Below are 12964 nucleotides of genomic sequence, written 5' to 3'. Positions count from 1 at the left end.
CACCCTGTTCTCAATTCAGCCACACTGGCCTGCAGATGGATCCCTAACCTTGCCAGGCTTGCTCCTGCCTCTGGCCTTTGTACTTGCTCTTTGTGCTGGGAATGCTTCACCTCCTGATGTTCTCAGGCCTCTTCTCTCCTCCTCCCTTTTTTTGTTTGTTTGTTTGTTTTTGAGACAGAGTCTTGCTTTGTCACCTAGGCTGAGCAGCGCGATCTCTGCCCACTGCAACCTCTGCCTCTCGGGTTCAAGTTATTCTCCTGCCTCAGCCTCCGGAGTAACTGGGATTACAAGCTCCTGCTACCACGGATTCTCCTGCCTCAGCCTCCAGAGTAGCTGGGATTACAGGCTCCTGCTACCACGCCCAGCTAATTTTTGTAATTTTAGTAGAGATGGGGTTTCGCCATGTTGGCCAGGCTGGTCTCGAACTCCTGACCTCAGGTGATCCGCCCACCTCGGCCTCCCAAAGTGGTGGGATTACAGGCGTGAGCCACTGTGCCTGGCCCAGGTCTTTAACTGTCACCTTCTCAGTGCGGCTTTCCCTGGCCACTCTCCTTTATTTTTTCCCTAGCACTCCTCACCACCAAACACACTCGCACACACGTGTGCACACACGCTTGCTGTTATTAATCTTGTTTATTGCTTGTTTTCCTCAGTAGAATGTACATGGCATGAGCGCTGCAGGGTTTTTGTGATTTCAGTTCACTCCGTTTTCCCCAGCACGTGGAGCAGTGCTTACCTGTAATACAAGCTCAGTAGATGTTGCTTTAATGAATGAATTAGTCCCTATTCACAAAGGAAAAACAAAACATCCTTCGTGAAAAGAGCTCCTGGGGGAAATCCCTACGAGGTCTTTGGCCTGAGAGAAACACAGTTAAAAAGTTGAAGGGGGAAATTGTTTTGGTTTTCCCCTTTCTTTCTGAAAGTTCCATTTAAGGAAGACTAGCCAGGCCTGGCCTAACAATCCCTTTCTAATCCTTAATATGCCTTAATGAGAATGCAGAAATGAGTGGGAGTGTGGCAGGCCAATTCTCCCTGACAATCGCACAGACAGGCCTGCGTGACAGTCGCACAGACAGGCCTGCGTAGCACTCCAGTTACACAGACAGATTTCCACAGCGCTGCCTGAACATTGAGCAAATAGTTAAACCTAGAGAAATCGGTGCTCAGACATCCAAGCTAGAAATGAAACATACAGTTAGTAGGAGCCTTGCATGGGCTTCTCCCTTGCTGGAGCAAACCAAAATAATAGAGACAGTTTTACATTCCTAGTGCCAGGACCCATCTCAGGTCGACAAAATCAGACAAGTCAAGGTTACAGAGGCAGCTGTTTTAATAAATTCATTGGAAAGTCTAAGGCAGCTCTCCAGACCAAGCTGTAAAAGAGATAAGACAGAAATAATCACTCCGTACCACCATAGACAGGCCTTGAAGGTACTGGGGCCCTTTTAACCGGACTTAGCTTTTTTTTTTTTTTTTTTGCCTCTGACCTTCTAGTTGAAACAAAATTGGTTACCAATAGACTTAGGCGAATGCTAGACTGCACTAAGAAAATTTTAACACTTTTGAGTTGGTCTGGTGGAATTATCTCTGGCATTCTCCCTGTATCCGGCTATAGTAGTCAATTCCCTTCTTTCCTAGTTTGTCTGCTTCTCATTATTGGGCCTCCAGAAAATGCAGCCGGACCTAGCTTGGTTCCGGGAACAGGAGTGGGAGCCTGGGTGTACTGCAAGGAAAAGGGAAGGAGAGGAGAAGACAAATGCAGGGCGGACACTCCAAGGAATGCCTGATCCACAGGAACTGGACTTGCCCAGGGTCTTTTCTGCCTCTAATAGGTTCCAAAGCAGGTTCTCCACATGTGCCCCTGCTCGATGGTCTCTCCCAGGTTCATTGCTCCTCCTATCCAAAGACTCCCTCTGCCTGCTTGCCTCACTAATGGTGCCTCTTTTAGGTTGTGTCACAGTCTCCCCATTAAAAATTCCCATCATCCTGGTCAGGCACGGTGGCTCACGCCTATAACCCCAGGACTTCGGGAGCCCGAGGTGGGCAGATCACTTGAGGTCAGGAGTTCGAGACCAGCCTGGGAAAAATGGTGAAACCCCGTCTCTACTAAAAAATACAAAAAAAAAAAAAAAAAAAAAAAAATTAGCAGGGTGTGGTGGCTCACACCTGTAATCCCAGCTATTCAGGAGGCTGAGGCGGGAGAATCACTTGAATCCAGGAGGCAGAGGCTGCACTTAGCTGAGATTGCAACACCACACTCCAGCCTGGGTGACTAAGCAACACTCTGTCTCAAAAAAAAAAAAAACAAAAAACAAAAAAACACTATCCAGTGGCATGTCTTGAGAAAAAAGTTAAAAAGCTATTTTCAGCCTGTGTAAATTAAAGGTGGGAGAGGGTGGAGGAGATGCTGACAGCCCCAGTGCCTGGTAGAGAGGGGGCAGTTTGCTTTGCTCATTTACATACAGTAGTGATCACTGAATGGCCAACCCATCCTCCAGCTGGGACCAGCCATCAAAGACAGATGAGGCAGCCACTTACCTAGTATGATCAGAGGGAGACCAAAGACTCTGTTGCACCAACCCCTTGCCACGGTATTTACCGTGCTCTGATCAGGATAGCCCTTCCTTGGGTAAAGACCCCATGTTTCCAGGGGCCACCTTTCAAAGCCCCAGATGTCCTTGTGGAAGGCAGAGGGTTCAATCCAAGACAATCCTTTACACCTGCCAGTTCCAAAGGAGGTCTACACCATATGTCTCTAAATATTTAAAAGTTACAATCAAGCCAACAAACTGATGAAATATGTTCCATCTTCCTACTCTGATGACAATTTGGAAGGCTGGGTTCAACTTCAGAATTCTCAGACTCTACTTAGACTTCTCTGCCAGAAGTGGTGGCACACGAAGGGCCAGCCAGCCCCTAGCCCCAGCTCATGTCCAGCCTCCCTTCTCCTCCCACCCTGGATCCCTCCCACACCACAGGGGCCTCCTGTATAGGTATGTGGGCACCTCTGCCTGCACTTTCAAGCTCTGTCCAGCTGCCCCTTGGGTACTGTGGGCTTTGGGATGCACACACCACAAACGTAGTCTGCCCTCGAGAGCACCGACACTGGGAACAGGCCTGCAGGAGAGCTGAGGCTCTTTGAGTTCTCAGGTTCCCAAACTGTGATCTTGAAGGAGAGCATGGGCTCTGGGCTGGGGAGGAGTCCCCTTGGTCCTAAGGACTCTTCACCCCATGGAGAGGGGCATGGCAGGAGCAGCCCCCTCTAAAGCGCAGGACTCAGGGCAAGGGCTCTCTTGCCAGTTCTAATGAGTGAAGCAGAGGACAGAGAAATACCAAGGAAGAGAGAAAGGAGAATGTGTGGACAGCATGGCATACTGCCTGGGGAGGAGCTCACAGTGAGGAGTCCCTGGGCAGCCAGGGGGCCATCCCAAGATTGGGGAAAGAAAAGCTAGGAAAGCAGGAATGTGAAAGGAGGTGAGTGGAAAGTAAAAAGGCACTGAAAACAAACCTACTTGATAACAAACCTTGCTCTCTTTGGGTATATTTTATCCATGTATGTGTGATGCATGTTTTTTTTTGTTTGGTTTTTTTTTTTTTGAGACAGAGTCTCGCTCTGTCTCCCAGGCTGGAATGCAGTGGTGCGATCTCAGCTCACTGAAACTTCTGCCTCCTAGGTTCAAGTGATTCTCTGCCTCAGCCTCCCGAGTAGCTGGGATTACAGGCGCCTACCACCACACCCAGCTAATTTTTGCATTTTTAGTAGAGATGGAGTTTCACCATGTTGGCTAGACTGGTCTCGAACTCCTAACCTCAGGTGATCTGCCTGCCTCAGCCTCCAAAGTGTTGGGATTACAGGCATGAGCCACCGTGCCCAGCCGATGTATGCATTTTTAACTGAACCATTAATCCTACTCCTCAGTTCATGGCACATCGTCATCATTATTTATTTGGGTGGAAAAAGGTCACTTTTGTTTTATTTATGTATTTATTTCCTTTCATTTTCATTCCCCAATGCCCACCCCACATTCCCATTGGCAACAATTTCGTACACACAGGGGGCCATCCTGACCCCTCTCTCTTCACTCCTGCATGCAATAGCCCTGTCTGAACCCAGGAACCATTCCTCTACATAGATCTGTTATGTCTCTTCAAAGTGGTCATGCATCCTCCATGTCCAGGACAGGATATAGCTGGCTCCCTCCTAGGCCTTGCAGGAAGACTAGAATACGTTAAAACTTCTAGAAGGCCTTGTTAAGCCTAGAACGGACTTTTGCATAGATCACCCCACCTTGGACCTTGTAGAAAGGAAGTGCCAAAATCCCATTAGAAGTCATTTTCATCTGTAAATAAGTCCCTGACATGTTTTATTACTATGTTATTTTTAAGCCTATTACACTCCAGTATCATATTTTAATCTCCGAAAAAAGAGTTTGTCATAAATGTCCTACAGTGGATAATGTGCCTGTACTAATTTTTTTTCCCCCAGAAAACGGTCTAAGTTTCTGGCTACCACATGTATAATAGTAATTACCATTCTTTATCTTTTATATTGCAGTTATCTCCTTTAGTCATTTCCTGATAATAAATCATTTTGTTTTGTCATTTCTATTACCTTGGGATACCAGAAACATGGGTAGATTTTTATTAACATAAAATAGTTGACTGACTCCTAATTATAGCATCCAAAGTGCAGACATTTCAAATCTGGCTGTCATCCAGTCTGTCCCTGGATCTAAGGCAAAAAAAACCTAAAAAATAAAATAAAGGAAATCTGGTTGTTTCATAGGAGTGTGTGTGCATGTGCGTGTGTGTGCATGTGTGCGTGTGTGTGTATGTTAAAAAATAATTTATATATCTAAATTATCCCGAGGCCAATTTAAAATAATCTTTTAGCATCAATCCTAATTTTCCCCTTTAATAACACATTTATATCTTTTTCTTCTTTTTGTATTTACAGACAAGGTCTCACTTTGTTGCCCAGGTTGGTCTTGAACCCTGAGCTCAAGGGATCCTCCTGCCTCAACTTGCCAAAGTGCTGGAGTTACAGGTGTGAGCCCCCGCACCCAGCCAGATTTAAATCTTAATATGAACTAAATGACCCTTTCAGCCGGAACTGGCATCTTCCAGTAATTTCCCAAAATGACAAACACAAAGAGAAAGAGGCGAGGCATGCAACCCGTGTTCTCTAGGCCTTTCAGAAAACATGGAGTTGTTCCTTTGGCCACATATATGCCAATCTATGAGAAAGGTGATATTGTAGACATAAGGGAATGTGTACTGTTCAAAAAGGAATGTCCCACAAATGTTATCACGGTAAGACTGGAAGAGTCTACAGTGTTCCACAGCATGCTGTTGGCATTGTTGTAAACAAACAAGTTGAGGGCAAGATTCTTGCCAAGAGAATTAATGTGGGTATTTATTGAGCACAGCCACCATAGCATTATTAAGCGCAGCCACCATAGCTTCCTGAAACATGTGATGGAAAATGATCAGAAAAAGAAGGAAGCCAATGAGGAAGACACTTGGGTTCAACTGAGGCACCAGCCTGCTTCACCTGGAGAAATGCACTGTGTGACAGCCAACGGGAAACAGCCTGAGCTGCTGGATTCTCTTCCCTATGATGAATTCATGGTATAATCAGTGTAAAAAAAAATTAAAAGACCTCTGGACTGTTAAAAAAAAAAAAAAGGAAAGAAAAAAGAAAAAGAAAACAACAACAACAAATAAATAAATAAATAAATGCACCCTGACCAAAATTGCTAAACAGTTTTCTCCAATCCCATTTATTTTCGTTTTCTAGAAATGTGAACATACGATAAGTTGGGGGAAATTGTACGCGTGTGGTATTAGCAGGGGCAGCTTATTATTAAGATGTCTCTGGTGGTAGTAATATTTCTATGATATCATAGTTGGAAGTTATTTAATTAGAAAAGGTAAGATATTGTAAATAAGAGTTAAATCCATGGTTCTAAAAACCATGCCTGAAGACCAGCTCTTAGGGAATATGGGCTCTGAGGATCAGGACAGGAGAGAGGGCAGCAATTGGTCCAGGGAGATGCTCTCCCATCCTGAGAGTCAGAGCTGCCCCGTTGCCTTTGCAGTCCCCTCCTTGTTAATCTAAAGTGTGGTTCCTAGGAAACTAAGGGGTTGTCACTGTCTAAGGGAGAGTTTAGATGTTTTATCAGATTAGAATTTAAATACTTGATCAATGAGTGCTAACATAATTAGGTCCTAACAAAATCGCAGGCAAACTCTAAATGAAGAAGTGCCTTTGTCGCTGCTGCCCTAATCGGGGTTTGGAGGTATCTCAGGACTCAAGCTAGGAGATCTCTCCTATCCAGGGCAGCTGTTAGCTCACGAAGGATTTTTGTGCAAATTAAGGAAGGTCCTCCAGATAGACTGACAGAGCCTGCACCCAAGGTGCCTGGCCAGGAGTGTGGGGCCTGGGCTATAGCCCCCACCATAGCCTCCGCAGTACATGTGGCTGTCCCTCTGGGTCAGTGTTCAAACAAGTTCTAGCCTCCCCCTGGACACCCTGTCTCCTTCCAGTGACCATCTTAAAGCTCAGTTCCCCTTTCCACCCTTCTGTAAAGTCACCAGTAGTTCCATGTGGCTAAATCCAAGGAACTGGTTTTGTTCCTCATATTACTGCCCACTTAGGAAACTCTGACCTTGCGGATCACTCTCTCCTTAAAATGCTCTTCCCTCTGCCTCTGTGACGCCACACGCTCCTTGGGTTTCTCCTCCTACTCTCCTTTTTCCTCTTAGTTTGGGGCTTCCTCCTTGCAACCATGTTTACATGTAAGCTTCACTCAAGCCTCAGTCCTCACCTCCCTCTCTTCCTATTCTAGACTCTTTCCATGACTTCAGATATGATTCCCACAGCCAGGGAAAGCCTTATTTCTCTATCTTCACATCCACCCTGGAGGCGACAGTACTGGATCACCTCCCCTGGCTGTCTCTCCACCATTTACCACTCTTTTCCAAAGACCAGGTAAATGAATCGATGGGGGGATGGAGGTGGGGTTTGGGGAAAGGCTGCATAAGCTCTAGTGAGCCAAACTGGACCATATGGGTGGTCTTGCAATTTCACCAAGGGGCCTCTGCCTCTGCTGAGGGGAGGTCCATAGCTGAGTGGGGGGATTCAGTGTGGGGGAAGGTATTAGGAAGATTAGTGGTGTCTGCAGAGTCCCAGCTGCATCTTCCAATCCAACTTTATCAGCAATAAAGTTGATATTGATCCCTAGCTGTGGACTCATTCTACTTCTCAATTGGTTCCAACTCAGTGGACGGTAGATGATGTGTACCTCTACCACCACCCTCAAAACCCGCACAGGGCCCAAAGCCCAGGAAAGCTTAAGGAACGGGCACAGGATGGAGACTTAAGATACACCCAGTAAGGATGCTTTGGACAGGAGGGGATTCTAGGTCCTTGACTTATTTAGGATACAGCACTTTAATGAGACTGGTGTAGCAGGACCTCAGCAAACTCAGGCCTTTGCTACCTCAGTATACACAGGTTGTGCAGACTTTTGTAACTGATAGATCTAAGCAGGTGCAGCCAACATTAGAGGAATCGTTCAGTCACTTAAAACTTGCAGAGCTTCAGTGAATACATTCTTTAGATATCAGTAGTTGGGATACTTTTTTGTTGTGCCTACCATGCTTCTCAGGCAGGGATAGGCCAAAGGAAGCTAAGCTCCATGTGGGCTACAGCTTCGGTTCTCAAACTCTCACATGCATAAAAGTCACTGAGTAAGTTTATTAAAATACAGTTTCCTGGGCTTCCACTCCATGATTGAGTAGGTCTGGGGTAAAACCTAGGAATTTGCATTTCTAACAAGTTCCTAGGTGATGCTACTGGTCTGAGGACCACTGGGTTAGAGTACACTAGCCTGTGTGGTTCTAGCCTTCCACCCATTCAATCAACTGCTTCAAATTCTCTTCCTATTTATGTTATGTTGACCTGAATCCGATTTTAGAGCCAAGAAAAGAACTGTGGTGGAATTAATATCCTGATTCTGTACACTTACCTCCAGACTCCTAGAGTCACCCTCAAAACCCATGGCATAGTTTAAAGTCCTCTGTAGATTTGTTACTTAACCCTGGCCATGGTTTTGATCAGAGACCCAGATTTGGAGGTTCAGCCACAGAGGGTAGTGGCTTTTTATCAATGAACAGATAGAGAAACTGGGGCCCTTATTTTATAGGTGGCTGGCCATCTTTTGGGGCATTAATGAAAATATTAGTAAAACCAAAGATTAAGAGGAATAGGCTGGGTAGGGTGGCTCACACCTGTAATCCCAGCACTTTGGGAGAACAAGGAGGGGAGACTGCATGCCTCCAGGAGTTTGAGACCAGCCTGGGCAACATAACGAGACCTCATCTCTAAAAAAAAATAAATAATTAACCAGGAGTGGCTGTTTACGAATGCCTATAGTCCCAGCTACTCAGGAGGCTGAGACGGGAGGATTGCTTGAGCCCAGAATATCAAGGCTGCAGTGAGCCATGATTGTACCACTGCACTTAGTTAGCCTGGGCACAGAGCAAGACCCTGTCTTAAAAAAAAAAAAAAAGAAAAAAAAGAAAGAAAAAAACTGGCCAGGCGTTGTGGCTCATGCCTGTAATCCCAGCACTTTGGAAGGCTGAGGCAGGCAGATCACTTGAGGTCAGGAGTTTGAGACCAGCCTGGCCAACATGGCAAAACCCCATCTCTACTAAAAATACAAAAATTAGCCAGGTGTGGTGGCGCGTGCCTGTAATCCCAGCTACTAGGGAAACTGAGGTAGGAGAGTCACTTGAACCCGGGAGATGGAGGTTGCAGTGAGCCAAGATCACGCCCCTACACTCCTACACTCCAGCCTGGGCAACAGAGCAAGACTCCATCTCAAAAAAAAAAAAAAAAAGAAACCAAAAAACCAAAAATGAAGAGTAAAAAGACCTGTGGCAAGGGCATACTGTCTCCAAGAATCAAGGAGGAGCTGAACTGGTTGAGACATGTTGACCTTGAGAGCAGTTGAAGAGAAAGAGAAGTAATGCAGCTAGGCTGATAATGGGGCAAGGGAGGACAGCAGGGGAAGAAGCCTGGGGTTCAGCCAGAGACACACCTGGGTTGTTTGCAGCCAGGGTCCATTCTGACTGGCTAAAGCCGAGCCTTACCACCACTGCCACGTAGAGGGAAGGGTTTCCTTAAGAGAAATGTTTTGATCATGAAGGCAAGACTAGTCCAATCTAAAAGGCAAAGGGAGATGTGGTTGGACCCAACCGCTCTCAAATAAGGTATTATTAATAGAGACTCTTTTCCTTTGGCTACTACTAGGCCAGGAAGGGTGACTTGGGTCCAAAGAACTCCAGTAAAAAAGGAGAGATTTCAGAGAAGAGAATGGAATAATCTACACACCTACCCCACCCTCAACCAGGGAGCATAGTTTCCAGGAAGCTCTTGAGAGGTCCTCTCTTAAAAGGTCAGATAAGGAGTCAACTGTAAGTTTAATTGGGGAAATCATCCTTTAAAGACTATGACAGTTATACCAGGTAGTCGTGCAACTGTGGCCGGATTTGGGGAGGGAGGTCTGGGAAGATAGGCACAGAATGTGTCCAGCTCACCACCAGTGAGTTTCAAGGTGGTTCATTTAGAATACTACAGGTGGGAATGTAGGCATGGTATGTACCTTGAGGGGACATACCCAGGAAACTTTTGGAGGGGCCCTTTCAGAGAAGGCACAGGAAGATGAAGTGAGCTGCAGTGAACCAGGCAGGACAGTGGTAGATGGAGTCCAGGCCCAGGTTAGATAATTGGTCCAAAAGGAGAAAACCACCTGCAAGGAGAAAGAAGGACAAGATATGTTTCAACAGTCACGTTGTTAGCAGATTCAAAACTTCATAATTTCATACTGCTCACTATGGTGTACCCCATGAAGCAGAACTTAAGGAGCATATCAGAAAAACAAATGTCCTGACTTAAAAACAAATGGAAATAAAGATGAAAACACCAGTACAGCAAACAGTGCTGGCTGACCTGCGATAAAGAAGGAAATGGTTAACTGAAGAAGCAAGGTAAAATGTGAGACTCGACTGCCCTGTCCTGAAAAGAGAAGTGGAACAACAGAGGCATATAGATGATCACAGACATATTCCACTTCTCAGTAAAAGACAGAACATAAGGTAATCTGCTACTGCCTTTGACACAGCTTTAATCCTCAAGGCAGAGAAAGGCAGTGCTCTGTGGACCAGCACATGGCAGAGATATTTGTCCTCACCAGGCCTTAGTGAAAAGCCTCAGAGCCACAGACAAACATGTACTAAGAACCTTCTATGTGCCAGGTACTGTTCTAGGCACTGGGAGTACAGCAGTGAACAAAATGAAGACCTCTGCCCCTGGGAACATACATTCCATAGCAGCTTCAGTTGAGGAATCCACTACTAGTGATTCTCCAGATTAAACAAGTGAGAAAACTGCCCCAAGAGGCAGGTACCACAGCCTTATCAAAATCCAGGCAACAGCCGGGCACAGTAGCTCACACCTGTAATCCCAGTACTTTGGGAGGCCAAGGCGGGCAGATCATTTGAGGGCAGGAGTTCAAGACCAGCCTGGCCAACGTGGCAAAGCAAAACCCTTTCTCTACTAAAAATACAAAAATCAGCCTGGCGTGGTGGCATGCACCTGTAATCCCAACTACTTGGGAGGCTGAAGCAGGAGAATCGCATGAACCAGGGAGGCAGAAATTCCAGTGAGCCGAGATTGCGCTACTGCACTCCAGCCTGGGTGACAGAGTGAAGGCAATCGCTCCTAGGCATTCAAAAGCGGGGATAAATATTTAGGAATTTTGCATGGCACAACATTAACAGCTTAAAATCTTCCACAGTGAGAGTATTTACACCAAAGAAATGAGAAAACATTGCCAATCAGGACTTATTCATTTATTTATTTGAGAGAGCCAGTTTACCAGCACACCACTCCAATGGCTGCTTACGAGGCGACATGGGGCTGTGTTCCTGGCTCTACAGGGACACAGGGGAAATGGAAATTAAGGGGCTTTAAATCTACAGAATGGGGAAGAAAGGATTCCCCAGTAACTTTTTTTTTTTTTTTTTTTTTTGAGATGGAGTCTTGCTCTGTTGCCCAGGCTGGAGTGCAGTGGCGGGATCTCAGCTCACTGCAAGCTCCGCCTCCTGGGTTCATGCCATTCTCCTGCCTCAGCCTCCCGAGTAGGTGGGACTACAGGCGCCCACCACGACGCCTGGCTAATTTTTTGTATTTTTAGTAGAGACAGGGCTTCACTGTGTTAACCAGGATAGTCTCGATCTCCTGAACTCATGATCCACCCGCCTCAGCCTCCCAAAGTGCTGGGATTACAGGTGTGAGCCACCACGCCTGGCCCCAGGATTCTCCAGCATCACTGGAGACTTCTAAAGCATCACTGAAAATTTCTAAATTTTGCAAGAGGCCAGGAAGTTTTCAATTTCCAGACGTGCCCTAGTCCATAATTAACTTATTGATGAAAGACTTCTCCTAACACAGTGTAAAGTTCACCAGTCAAGAACTACAGAAAACCAACATAGATTGAGAGGTATTAAGACAAGCCTGATATCTAAAAGTTTATTTCTTTTCTTTTCTGTTTTCTCTACTTCCCACAGATACTGCTGGGCCTCTGCTAGGCTTGTTAGCTGGTGCCAATACTATGTGTATATTCTGGGATTCTGGGGACTTTATTTTGATTGGTGAAGTAGATGTTCATATGATTTTTGTCTGTTCATCAACTGAATCTCTTTCCCCTCCTTAAAAGTCTTGGTGGGAGGCAGAGTCTATCCCCTTTTATAGAAGCATAAAATGTCACTTACTTTCCCAGCTTCTCTTGCAGTCATGTGGCCAAGATGCAGCCATGTGACCAAGGCTCGGCCAGCGAGATGGACCCACTCTGGACTTTGAACCAGGAGTCAGCGATGCACAGATGAGGCCCAACAGAGAATTCCCCATGATGATGGGGACACCGCTCAGTTGCCAACAATGCCTTCTTCAGACTAGTTCATGGGTCATACTATGCAAAGCCAGGTTTTCTTGTCTTCCCTGTAATTCCCCCAACTACCCAATGGACTATGGATAAATTCCTTCTTTGCTTAAATCAGGCAGTGTTGGTTTCTGTGGCTCATAACCTAGAATCAGGACTGATATAACTGGTCTAACTGCTGTAGGGGCCAGCAGATTAGTTCATGTTTTCTAAGTCAGGCATAGGGCTGGTGCTGGGATAATCTTCTCTGTCCTTTTAACCCTATGGACTCTAAAAGTGGAACACACAAGAGACATTGGCTGCAGTCACTGAGTGAAGGCCCTGGGCTGAGGCTGAACGGTATGAGAGTGCAGGAGATCTTCATGGACTTTAATATCCTTGGTCTTTACCTTATAAGAGAAAGGAAATTTGATTCGGGGGGCATACCTCCTTGGGAATGTATTTAATAACTAACATACTATTAAGAAGGGGGAAAATGCCGGCTAAACTTTGACAAAATGCTCTTTTGTCACTTAAAATGTTTATACTTCATTAACAACCTCTTTCAGACTTACTTGGACATAGATTTGTATCATAGGTTGCTCTTGTGCATGCATAAAAAGGAAAATAGAAGCAAAATAACGTAAAGTACTCTTAGAAGCTCTTTATATTAGGAATCCAAATATTCTGAATCATCTTTGCTTTCAAAGTTGAACAAATTTTTTTTGTTTGTTTTTATTTTTAGACAGTTTCACTGTTGTCGCCCAGGCTACAGTGCAATGGCGCAATCTCAGCTCACTGCAACCTCCACCTCCTGGGTTCAAGCGATTCTCCTGCCTCTGCCTCTTGAGTAGCTGAGATTACAGGAGCCCGCCACCACACCTGGCTAATTTTTGTATTTTTAGTACAGACGGGGTTTCACCATGTTGGTCAGGCTGGTCTCGAACTCCTGACCTCAGGTGATCCACATGCCTCGG

The 12964-nt window shown here is 45.7% G+C and overlaps 1 long non-coding RNA gene across 1 annotated transcript in view; it reads right to left on the bottom strand.

Moving 5' to 3' along the window:
• Positions 1-620: 620 nt before the first annotated feature.
• The window catches only part of LOC112132071 (uncharacterized), a 33546-nt gene continuing 21202 nt past the window's right edge, over positions 621-12964 (bottom strand). The window contains exons 2-3 of the long non-coding RNA XR_002913899.2: positions 9672-9818; positions 621-2103 (exon numbers count right to left, since the gene is read on the bottom strand). This is a non-coding gene — a long non-coding RNA (uncharacterized LOC112132071). The remainder of the gene's footprint in view (positions 2104-9671; positions 9819-12964) is intronic.

Source organism: Pongo abelii, chromosome 12, assembly GCF_028885655.2.
Source record: "Pongo abelii isolate AG06213 chromosome 12, NHGRI_mPonAbe1-v2.0_pri, whole genome shotgun sequence".
In the NCBI taxonomy this organism is placed as follows: domain Eukaryota; kingdom Metazoa; phylum Chordata; class Mammalia; order Primates; family Hominidae; genus Pongo; species Pongo abelii.
This window is presented reverse-complemented; position numbering and strand designations above follow the sequence as displayed.